The 12,214-nt window shown below is 40.2% G+C and overlaps 1 pseudogene; it reads right to left on the bottom strand.

The window, feature by feature from the left end:
* Positions 1 to 10,582: 10,582 nt before the first annotated feature.
* On the bottom strand, positions 10,583 to 11,356 carry LOC137734424 (uncharacterized; annotated as a pseudogene).
* Positions 11,357 to 12,214: the final 858 nt, after the last annotated feature.

The following is a 12,214-nucleotide window of genomic DNA, read 5'->3' as shown; positions in this document are numbered from 1 at the left end:
CTCGCTTTCAGAACCTGAACTAATTCGTCCTTTATGCCGAGTTGTACTTCGGTCAAGAACTGTCGTGGGGGTTGTCGGAAAGGCTTACACCCTTCTTTAATGCGTAACTCATGTTCGATGAGGTTTCGGTCAAGGCCTGGCATCTCATGATAACTCCACGTGAAACAATCTTTAAATTCATGAAGTAACTTACAAAGCCCGTCCTTCATAAAAGGTGGTAATAACGCACTAATAAACAGTGGTCGAGGCTCATCGGCTGTGCCAACATTAATTTCTTCCAATGGGTCATTTACTTGGGGCCGATTGTCTTCGAGTTCGACCGGTGTGGCTTGAACTTTGTCGACAGATAGAACGGGGCCGTTATCCGCTTCGGCCAAAAATTCGATTAAGTTTATGCCGGAATGTGGTTGCTTGGTAATGGCGTACCAATGGGCCAACAGACGTTCCATGGTCGACGAAATCGCGGCCCGACCCCTTGTTTGGTGGCGTCAGTCATCGGCATTGGTAATTAGATATGCCAAGCCGAGTCTCGCGAATCCTGTTATACAGTCTCGGTGCCTACCTCGATAGCTTTCTGAACCGAAATTTTGGTCGGCCGTCCATCCTCATTAAAACCCTGGAGGGTGATATAGCCGACGTGATCGTCGTAGTAGCGAGCTTGAATCATGTTGGTTTCAAACGGCTAATTACGGCTGGGTGCACTACGACCGATTTGCTGTCCCAAAAGATGAGAACTTGGTATAGTGATAAAGGAATGCAATTTGTTTGGTGGATCCAATCGCGGCAGAGCAATGCATTATAGTTAGTCTTTGAGTCAATTATAAAGAATGCTGTCATGTGGTGACGACCAGCAGCGCTGACTTCTAACGGGAGCACTCCTTTGGTTTGAGACTTGTCGCTGATAAAGCTACTCATCGTTATCCCTGATGGGATAAGCTAATCATTGGAACGGCGTAATGCTTTCATGACGAAAATTGGCATGATGTTAACTGTGGCTCCGTAGTCGACAAACACCTTAGAAATGGGATATCCTTCAATATGAGTCGTGACATATAACGGCTTTAGATGTTGGAGATTAACCGAAGGGGAACGGGGAAATAATTCGACCAAGGCTGCCTTAAGGTTGTCGCCTTTACCGACTTCCCCATCGTAGTCAGTAGTGACGAAATCCACTTGTGTTGCTTCTTCGGCAACGATGTCCCCAGCCAAGAAATTCGACTGATGGGTGCTTGGTTGGAACTCAGCCGGTAGGACATAGACCATACTGATCTCCATATGCTCGAGGACCGAGGGGCCCATCGGGTCTTGGTCGTCGTCTTCCAGAGTAGTAAACGTAGCATCAGTCGTTGGAACAACTTCAATTGAACTGTTTAGCGCTTCAGTATGAACTTGCTCTTGAGGCGTATGGACTGAATCTATCATATCCTAGTTATCTTCCTCGAGCGCGTTTACAGTCGAAGATTTATTTCGTTCTTGTAGGACATTACGGGCTCATTCTTCGTAGGCGAAGCGGGCATTCCTTGTGCCCAGGTATGCGTCTAAACGCGCCACACGATTTTCCTCATCGTCCGTAAGGCCGAAAAGAGATATGGCTGAGAAAACTTCGAAATGATACCGCAAATGCTGAAGGTCTTCGAGTGAAAAGGGTAATTCGACAGTGTCGATATCTGTGTAGAGGTCGACCTCAAAGCCGAGGACCCAAGCCTCACGTATATGTTGGAACCTAGCTTTCATTGCTGGATCGGAAGTTTTTTTGGATAATTTGCTCGGCATCAGGGCAAGTTAGTGCTAGGTCGAAGGCTTCCTGACATACCTTGGGTAGTCTGTATAAGTCATTAGCAGAATATTTCTTATGAAATTCCCGCATATACTCCAAGGATTCACCAAGGAATGGAGGGTGCAAATTACGCCGTACTTTGACTAACGGTTCCGACGGTGGTAGCAGAGAAAGTTTCCTTTCGGCCTCTTGTCTAAAATACTCGAGACGGGCTCTCATCTCCCCAGGCCGAAGGAGGAGCTTGATGCGTTTCTCGGACTCTTCAATAGTGGTTTCAAAGTCGTGAGCAGCTGCCTTTTTCCCTTCAAGTAATTCGGTCATGATAGTCGGGGTCGGCCGATCGTCAACGTTTCCTACTGCCTTTTTTGGCTGCCACCAGGTAGCCGAGTTGGCCTACGCTTCTTGTCGTTGAGCCATGCAATCTATCCGCTAGCTGCGACGTTTTTGAGACTTAGATAACACCATATATAGGCCGGTTAGAAAATTGTAACTGTACCAACGTTGGTCTCGTAGCCTGGGCGGTTTGAAAGTTTTTCGATTGACCGACAAACTTGAACTGCTACCATTGCGTGAGTAATAATCCTCATTATAGAATGGTGCGTCAAAGTCGAGACGCCGTCTAACTGGGGCCGGGTCTTTTGCTTGTACCTGTAGGCCGAGTCTCTCAAACGCTTGGCGTCGTGGACCGTCACTGAGTTCTTTTGGTGGTTTTGTAGTGGTCGTGGATGATGGGCCTGAAGTCAGTGCCGAAGATGTCCTCTTTTTAGGTTCAACTTCGGAACTAGAACCTAACATAGGTTCATCGATGGCCGGCCCTAAGGGCTCCGTAGGTGGTGCATTTGAAAATAAATCAATTTTCAGTCTTGGTTAACCATTCTGCTTACGGACATACTGCATTGAGACATATTCGGCCTTCTTTTTTCCTTTGTTTTTAGGGAGATGAGCATCCACCATACCAATTGTTGTCGAGGGGAAGGGATTGACGTCGACCACCATCTATTTCTTCGGGAATTTTAACTTACCCTTCTCGATCCAATTTTGAATCGCATCCCGGAACACAACGCAATTATTGGTAGCATGCTTGTTTGAATTATGGTACTTGCAATATGTTTTGCCCTTCAATTCTTTGGCCTTAGGGATGTTGTATCCTGGACAAAGTTTAATGATCTTTGCTACCAACAACTGGTCGAAAATTGCATCGGCTTTGGTGATATCGAAAGTGTAAACTTTCGATGTTTTACTCATCTCCTCAGTGGTCGAGCGGGTCCTGGCGTCTTTGGGACTAACTTGAACCAACACCTTGCAAACGTATGGTTTATCTATCACTATTTCAGCTACGTCCACACTAGCATACTGGGGGTCTTCGCCTTCGGCCAATGCATAGCTAACCATGGGATTCTTATATAATGTTTCCCGGGATGGTGACTTCAATATTTTTTCTTTTCGGAGCAAATAATCATACTGCTCAATGTGTTGAGCAAGTTCGTACATATCTCGAATATTCGCCCCTAGAAACTTCGTTTTGTATTCCACGTCCAAGCTGTTTAGGGCAATTCTGATGAATTCAACTTCAAGAAGAGGTACTCGGCACCAATTCCTGGCCAACTTGAACCTTGTTAAGTATTCCATTGGGAATTCGTCGGACGTTTGAGCCATCCTAACTAACGATGAAACGGACATTTCCATCCTTGGTCGATAGAATTGTTCATGGAATTTCTCAATTAATTCCTCCCAACTCTGGACGGAGTTTGGTGGGAGATTAATGTACCAAGCGAAAGCTGACCCTGTCAATGAAAAGTTGAATAGTCGTAGTTTATGGAAGTCACTATTGACGTCTCCACATTGCACCGTGAACCGAGCCACATGTTCTAACGAGGATAAGGACGATTCTCCGGTGAACAGACTGAAATCGGGGATCTTGAAGCCTTTAGGGTATTCGAACCTTTCTACATAAGTTAGGTATGGATGGATGAACTTTGGGAACTTCGGCCATTTTTTTAGGGCCGAGTCTATCATTCTTTGGACCTCGGTCATATTGATGGATGCTGCTTCTTCTCCCTAGTTCGGCCCGTCAGATCTATTGCCTGATTAGCCTCTTTTCTGCAAGTCGATTGGTTGCAGCCGAGTGAACCATTTCTCCGCTTGTACTGGAACATTTGTAAAAGAAGGCTGCTGAGGTTGGCCGACATAGCCATCTTCGAAGGCTTAACTGACCAATAGTTCAAGCATTCTGGTCTGTGTATCACTGTTGCTTCGTATTGCGTCTAGTAAATCATTCATTTTCTGGCCAATCGACTGCTCGACCTATCGATATTGTTCATCGAGTCGTCTTCGAATAAACGACCTAGTTGGCAGATCGGAACCCTCTCCACCATCTTCGTCACAATCTTCCACTATTTCTTTAACAAAAATTCATGACGTTTGGTTAGGAGTTTCTGGGTTGCAAGGCTATCCGCCGAGACAAATTTTCTTATCTCGGCATGTCGCACTTGTAGCCTCGGGTGGTGCAACAATGATCGGATTTTGCGCCTGAGGCAAATCTTGCCCAAGGCCTTGCACTGGTAAGTCAGTTGTTAACTTTCCCATGATTGTTTTCTTTTTTACGGACTATATCTCAATGGTCATGAACTCCGAAGGTTTAGCACAACGTCCCACTGGGTGTGCCAAAATGTTGACTCTAAAAATTACAAAACCTATGAGGCGCGCAGGCCGAGTAAATAATAAGCTAATTAAGTCCTTCGATTGAATGGGGGCATGCCAACTCGTCGGTCGAGCTCAGTCGATGAGTAAAATTTGTTGATGTTGCGTTGAGCGCGTTGCTGACTTCTTTACCTTGCAACTGCGATCGAGGAATGAACACTCTCGGTCTTCGGGTTCTAGAGCCTGAAGACAAGTCTGCTAGTTCTGCGAAGTTCACAAATCGTCGGCACTCGATTTGATCACCGTGATTATATTCGTAAGAGTATAAGCACGTCGAATCTACACCAGACTATACGGACACAAATATTCAAAGGTGATGTATGTCTTGATGGTGAATGTGGTTCAGCCGTCAGAATGCCGAACTCTGAAACTCACTTGTGAGTATCCAATCATAAAATCACTCGGCGTCCAGTACGCCGAATGTTGTAGCTCGTAACACCTTACTTTGCCGAGAAGGCTAATAAGATGACCTCTACCAACAAGGATTCGAAAACCCTTCTTGGCCAAGACTTGAATAGGTAACCAATCGACCTCGACGCAGTACTATTTATCCAAACTGAAAGTGCTCCTCGGTCGGCTGATTATACGATAATAGTGTTGTTTATCCAAACTGAAGGTGTTCACCGGTTGCCTCCACAATGCTGTTTATCCAAACTGAAGGTGAGTCAGCGAGAAAAAGAAAATAAAAATCTCAAGTTGTTTGAGAGGTTTTGCGTAGGGCAATTGTGTGTTGAATTGGAGGTCCTGAATTGTTGCATGATGTCTTGTATTTATAACACCAACTTCTCGAGGTTGAATTAAACTCATATCCGGACTAGGATTCCTTGTTTTGTTCCAACTTTGCTTCGAACAATCCTACTTCCACTAGGACTTTAAACTCACCCATTTTTAGGGCTTTATTCATTGTTGGTCGATAATCCTAATTGCACTAGGACTTCCTTCATCCCTTTTTTTATCTGAACTACTCCTTCTTGTGATAGGAATCGACCACCCCTGCTGAAGGGCCTGGAATCCCCACAGCCCATAGTACTTCTGAAACGGCTTTGGGCCGAGCACAAACCTACACTCGGCCCAACAATATTATTTTGGGCCCAAACAGACCTATACGACTTATTCATATCTTATCAATCATGGCTAGCATATAAGTCGGAGTCACCTATAGTGACATGTACGACTTATCCATATCTCATCATTTATAGCTAGCATATAAGTCGGAGTCACCTATAGTGACCTGTACGACTTATCCATATCTCATCACATATCTCATCATTTATAGCTAGCATATAAGTCGGAGTCACCTATAGTGACATGTGCGACTTATCCATATCTCATCAATCATGTTAGCCAATAACTCAATAACATGCTAGCCAATAGCTCAATAAGTATAACTGCACACGAGTCAGAACCACCTAAGTGATCTGTACGACAAGACTGGGTGTAAATAAATATGCTTAAGTGTTACGATCACGTGAAGACTGTGCGAATAATCGCGGGTCACCTACGAGTCGGAACCACCTAAAGTGGTCTGTACAACAGGACTGTGCACCTACCTTAGATCCAAGGTGAACGTAAGGTGCGAGAGGTGAACATCACATGAAGGATTGTGCCTTGGCCACGGGCGGGAGCACTAACACCGGGGTGCAGGTTTATGAGCTATAATATATCTCAACACAATCATACTCACTACCATCACTATCATCAACATGTACTCACATGAAGCTTACCTAGGCGTCCGCGGTGTCATTTAGCACTTCAAAGTATTCACAATAGTTAGGTTCATGTAATATACACATGAATATGCTATGATGTAAATCTGAAATTCAACTATATCATAATACTTCCATATATATATAAACATATATACAAATGGCATGAAATGCATAAACTGTAACACCTCACTTTTGAACTATTTACTTTCGAGAGTAATCATCGATGATAAGTCCAATTAGACACTAGTTAGATTAACTATCATTACTTACCTTTTCTTACTTCAATTTCTTGATTCTTTACATCTTAATTTATGACCAACATTTAACTACCAAAACCTAAGGTTATATCTTGCATTTTCTACCAATCTCCTTCACACTATTCACTTCCTCAAACAAGGTTATTGTCTCAATTATTTAGTCTCGTTTATTGTATGGCTGCATCTAATGTCTCGTTAGACTGCCTACGTACCCTAAACAGGGATCAAACCATTCGTAGTTCACATCCATTATTTGTAGGTGACATGCATAAATCAATTTAAAAGCGTTTGTGGAACTATTAATTATATGCCTATGATAAAAGAAAAAGACTCACTCACCTGGAGTCCATGCTATGATTCTCTAGCACGCGCATTGAGGCATCCCAAATGATTGGCGCCTGTGGCCAAGTCTAATTTTGCCGAGAAACACCTCAATTTTACATAATTCCGCCGGAAACCCTAAAAATGGTGTGCTTCGATTCGACCTCCATGCTCACTCCGACGCCTCCACAAGTGTTTAGGCTTTGTTCTTAAGGTTGAGGGGAGTCTATTTGTGGTGGTAATTGGAGGAGGTAGCTTCAAATCATGGTGGAATGAAACCCAACCCGTGCGCTCCCTTTTTGCACGGTTTTACCTAAAATTCACCAATTTCCACCCAATTTTTACATGAAAATGGAAGAGGGATCAGTTGACCTCGTGTTAAGGGTCATTTTTACACTAACCTTGTCGTCCAAGGTGGCCGGAGATGGGAGAATCCACCGGGTCGGGTCACGAGTTGAAGGAAACCCGGTTTCCCCTCTTTTCTTTTCTCCCTCCTTTTTCCTCTTTGCTCTCTTCCTTGGTTGGTCCCTCACTTCTCTTCTCTTCCTGATTGGGCAATAGCCCTTCCCTTCTCCTCCTTTCCTCTTCTCCCCCCATTCTTTTTCTTTTTCTTCCCCGTTTCCGTCACTCACACACACACCCATTGTCCTCCTTTTTAGCATATATTAAAATAATATAAATAGAATAGTTATTTCTTCAAAATACTTCCCTTCTCCTCCTTTCCTTTTCTCCCCCCATTCTTTTTCTTTTTCTTCCCCGTTTCCGTCACATACACACTCACACACACACCCTCTGTCCTCCTTTTTAGCATGTATTAAAATAATATAAATAGAATAATTATTTCTTCAAAATACTTTCGGTTCTTAATTCCAAATTCACTTTTGCTTGCACTTACTCGTTTATATCGTCGAGTACTTCAGGAATATATTAAAAGAATATTTAGTACGTCTTACAACATGTTGGTCCATGAAAGTCAAAACCTTCACCTCTAGGGCATTTTTGTAAATTCACATTATAAAATTTATAAAATAATAAAATTTGGGACGGGTTGTCACATATTTCCTCTCATTTGATGAATATTGTACTTGAACTAAAAATAAAAACAATGTTGCAAAATGATTAAAATAGTCTCTCTTGTTTTTTTTTTTTTTTTTTTTTAACAAAATGGTCTACTTTTTAGATCACTTATTAAATATTATTATAAAAAATAAAGTGCACCAAAATTATTTAGTCATATAGTGATTTTCAATAAATAGAAAACACATTTAATTTTGACAATGTTAATCGAATAATTCTAATTTGGTTAACTTTTATGAACGTGGATTTAAAGCGTGATATAAAAATAAAAAAAAGATAGTTCACATCATAAAATAATATTATAGAATAAAAAAAGAAATATCTAAAAGATTCAAGTGAAAAAATATTAGTATTTTCACGCATATAAATTTGGAGAAATATTGAATAAAAAACCTATACTAAAGACAAAATGAAAATGAATAATACGGGAACAGGAACTATATAATCAAACTCCTTTTCGGATGCATATAATTTTTTTTAGTTCAATTAAATCATTACAGCAGATTTAATACTTCTATTATCCTCTCACGTTCCTCTTATTTTTATTTATCAGATTTAATAAATTATTAAAAAATATGCGGATAAGCACCGGATGGTACAAATTACACCTATCATGTAGACATTTATTATTTTCTTAGGACACGTTCAGTCAAAAATGAATTAATGTTAAATAATAGAGAATTTTAACGAAAATGATATTTTTACTCTAAAAAATCATGTGTGATACTATTTATTTACAACATTTTTTTTGTTATTTTAATTAAAACTCAAAGTTTTCAAACTCTTTTTATTATCGTTCCTTAAATAATTTCCCATACCCTTATTTTTGGATTTGGATCCTACCTGGATCCAAATTGTGGGAATTCTAAGGATCATCATATCGTAATCATCAATCGTGTACCAAGCGGTTAGAAATCATTTAACTTTTTTTATTTAAAATTAAACATAAATAGTACCTGAAGAAAACTGACTGCACAATGTATAATGAACAACGAATCGCCACAAAGTGAATTCAGAGATGATCCTCTTCCCTTACTTTTGTTTCTTTTTTTATAGGATTTGCTATTTATTTGTGGAAGAGGAACCTCTCCAGATCCACATTGTGAAGATCCTAGACATTCCCACATTCTAGCTGTTCATCGTATATCGTGTGATCAGTTTTCGTCAGGTACTATTTTATTTTATTTTAAATAAAAAATCAAATAAGTTATGATCATAATATGCACAATAAATGGCTAATATGTGAGGATCTCTAAGATCCTCACAATTTGGATCCCGATGAAATCCAAATTCTTTATTTGTTGGGCATGGCAGAGGGTGTAATTCTAAGGAGGTGGATTGTCTACCCTCCCATTTCCATACTCTCCCCATGTCCTCCTGTTTGTGTGGTCACGGTTAAGTCACGTCAACATTTTATATTCCTATTGCTTTTTGTTTTATTATTTCTATAAAAAATTAATATAAAATGTTGACGTGGGTTAACCGTGACCACACATCACAGGAGGACATGGGAAGACTATGAAAATAGGAGGGCAGACAATCCACCTCTGTAATTCTAAAGGGACAGGGATCTCCGAATCCCTTCTTCCTAATCCACCAAATCAAGGAATCTGTGCCATTGAAATTTGATCCAACTGCTACAAACAGGAGACCATTTTAAAAGTTATAATAATTTCAGCCGTTGGATCAATTTTTAATGGCATGAATTTTCTAATTTGGTGGATTAGAAGGAAATGATTTGGAGATGATCCCTTTCCATTCTAAAGAGATTACATTTAGTACTACTTTTGTGCCAACTAATCACAAGCCTTTTATCAGAAAAAAGGTAAAAATATTGTCTACAAAATGTGATATGTAACATTTATAAAATTAAAAATTAAAAAAAAAAAACCCTTGCATGTGCAATGAGTGATCAAGGGAACAAAAGAATGCAGTTTACTTGTTGCACAAGAACGGAAAGGGATTTTCTCTGGATCCCTTCCTCATAATCCACTAAATCATGAAATATGTACCATTGAAATTTGATCCAACAACTACAAATAGAAATCCACTTTAAAAGTTATAATAACTTCGTTAGATCAAATTTCAATGGCACGTTTGGTGAATTAAGAGGAAATAATCTGAAGAGGATCCCTTTCCCACAAGAACAATGACTAAGAGACGTAAAAACTAAAACTAGCTAGGGTTAATTTGTATTAAAGGCATGATTATAAAACTCGAAATTTAGTTTATCTTGTCAATTAACGTATTTCTTTCTTTGATTTTAAAACTAAAACAAATTCTACCATTGCTACAGTCCAGTGATATTCTTCTTCACTTGTGAGTAAGAAGCCTTAGGTTCGAATCTCGTGAATGGCGAATTCGATACCAAATTAGATTGCTTATTGTGTGGCTTAATCGAACTCCCCACTTTCCTTAATGTAAAATATATCGTTGTACTAATAAATAAATAAACTGAAACAAATTCTTTGTTGGTTTTGTTGTTGATTAGGGCTTTTCCAACCAATTTCTTGTTTATATTTGACCCCTTCCCTATTTCAGTTAGAAGATTCCAACTTCATTAACAAAGATGTAAAAAACCAGTAGCGATAAAGTCCAAAAAGATCGTTGATGAAATCCAAATTAATCCATGAGTGCAATTACATCAGCTAGATTCAAAGTAACAATGCAGGAAAACAAATCAACTCAAAACCAACTTCAAAAGCAATCTTCAGTCCCACTTCAGGTGAAAAGCCAAATTTTCATGCCACTTTCTTACCCAGAAAAACATTGGTGAGAACATAGTTTGACTGGAGAGACGCCTTCAACAGACTTATACCCTACAAAAAGAACATAACATTGATCATTTTTTTACTGGCATACTAAAAATATCCAGATTTGTTATTTGATAAATTGATATCACAAGGTTGATAGAAATTTTTGTTGGAAGTATCAAACCTCTTGCATGCCAAGATGAACCACCGTCTCTTCAGCACTGTAATGCCTGAAACGGTAGACATGGGCTTCACTTCCAAGTTATCCATACCCATGTATGTGACAAGACCCTTCACATAACCACCACCCTCGCCGGAGGAACTTCCAGAAGTAACCTGCGGGGCTACATGAGGCACTTCTGTTGACATAGCGGATTTGCACGAGGGACAAATGGCTCGAGAATCATCAGCTACATAACAGTGATAGTTGCGACACATGTAGACCTTTCTAGTTGCTTCATCGCCGGCCAACAAGTGAAGGACATCAGCACCGCCAATCACTGGCTTGGGTTTCAGCAGAGTGTCCTTGTCAAGATTGGGTTGCATGTATGTGTCACTCAGAGTCTCAACACTCTCGTAGAGTTTCCCTAAGCTACCAACCATGCCATGCTTGGCCAGGAGCCTAATCAGAGTCCCTACAGGCAACGATAGAAGAGTGAAAAGAAAATCCCCAAAGTCTTTGCCTGCTTCGGCAAACAAAACCTTGTGACTCTTTGAATCAACTAGGAGTTTCAAACTAACAGTTGAATCGGAGTTGGCCATTTTCACATATGCAGTGAGGAGGGAAGGCAGACTCTAACAAGGTATATATACTAAGAAGAGGAGAATTGTAAACGTTTGGAACTTATGTAAAAACATCAAGGGAACCGGAACAGACGGGTAATTTACGATTAACAAGGGTTTGGGAAATTAACAACACTGTTTCATTAGGGTCATGCGTTGGTTTTAGCTGGCATGCGTCTCGATCTGAGCACTCGCTGCAAGTCCCCATTTACAATTAACATATGATCTTACTCCCAAAACAGACATGATAACTTTTAATTAACTCCAATTAATTATCATCTTATGACTATCACAAATACATAGAGGACCTGTGTCAACCTCTCCAACATGGTATAGTTTTGGCAACTAGTAACATCTTCCTCCACTCACTGATACAGTATGTCAACCTCCAAAGCTACTAGTGCGTTTGAAGCTTCTGATCGACAGACAAGGTTTTGTTCGCGGAAGCGAGCAAAGAATAAGCCAATAATTATCGAAGGACTCTAATCACCTTTTGTCTTTACCCGTTGGAACTGCGATTAGGCTTCTGTGACCTGTCAAACGAGGACATGGTTGGTTGATTGGCAAACTTAACCAAAGTAGCTTTTAGTGAGACTTACTTGCACCCCAATCTATATATTTGGTATATTTGACGAGTATTTGTTATCACGTTTCCAAAAACAACATTTGGCATCATCAGAAGATTGCTATTATGATGTGGTGTTCCTAGCTACATAGTCCCCATTTAGGTCTGTCATTTTCTACTATAAGGACGTGTTTACTTATCCGTAATCGGAATGAAAATGTGGAATTGAATTCCGATTACGAAGTACTTTGATGTTTACTAAACATGGAGGA

The sequence above is a fragment of the Pyrus communis genome, chromosome 7, assembly GCF_041283825.1.
Source record: "Pyrus communis isolate YQ-2024b chromosome 7, ASM4128382v1, whole genome shotgun sequence".
NCBI lineage: Eukaryota > Viridiplantae > Streptophyta > Magnoliopsida > Rosales > Rosaceae > Pyrus > Pyrus communis.
This window is presented reverse-complemented; position numbering and strand designations above follow the sequence as displayed.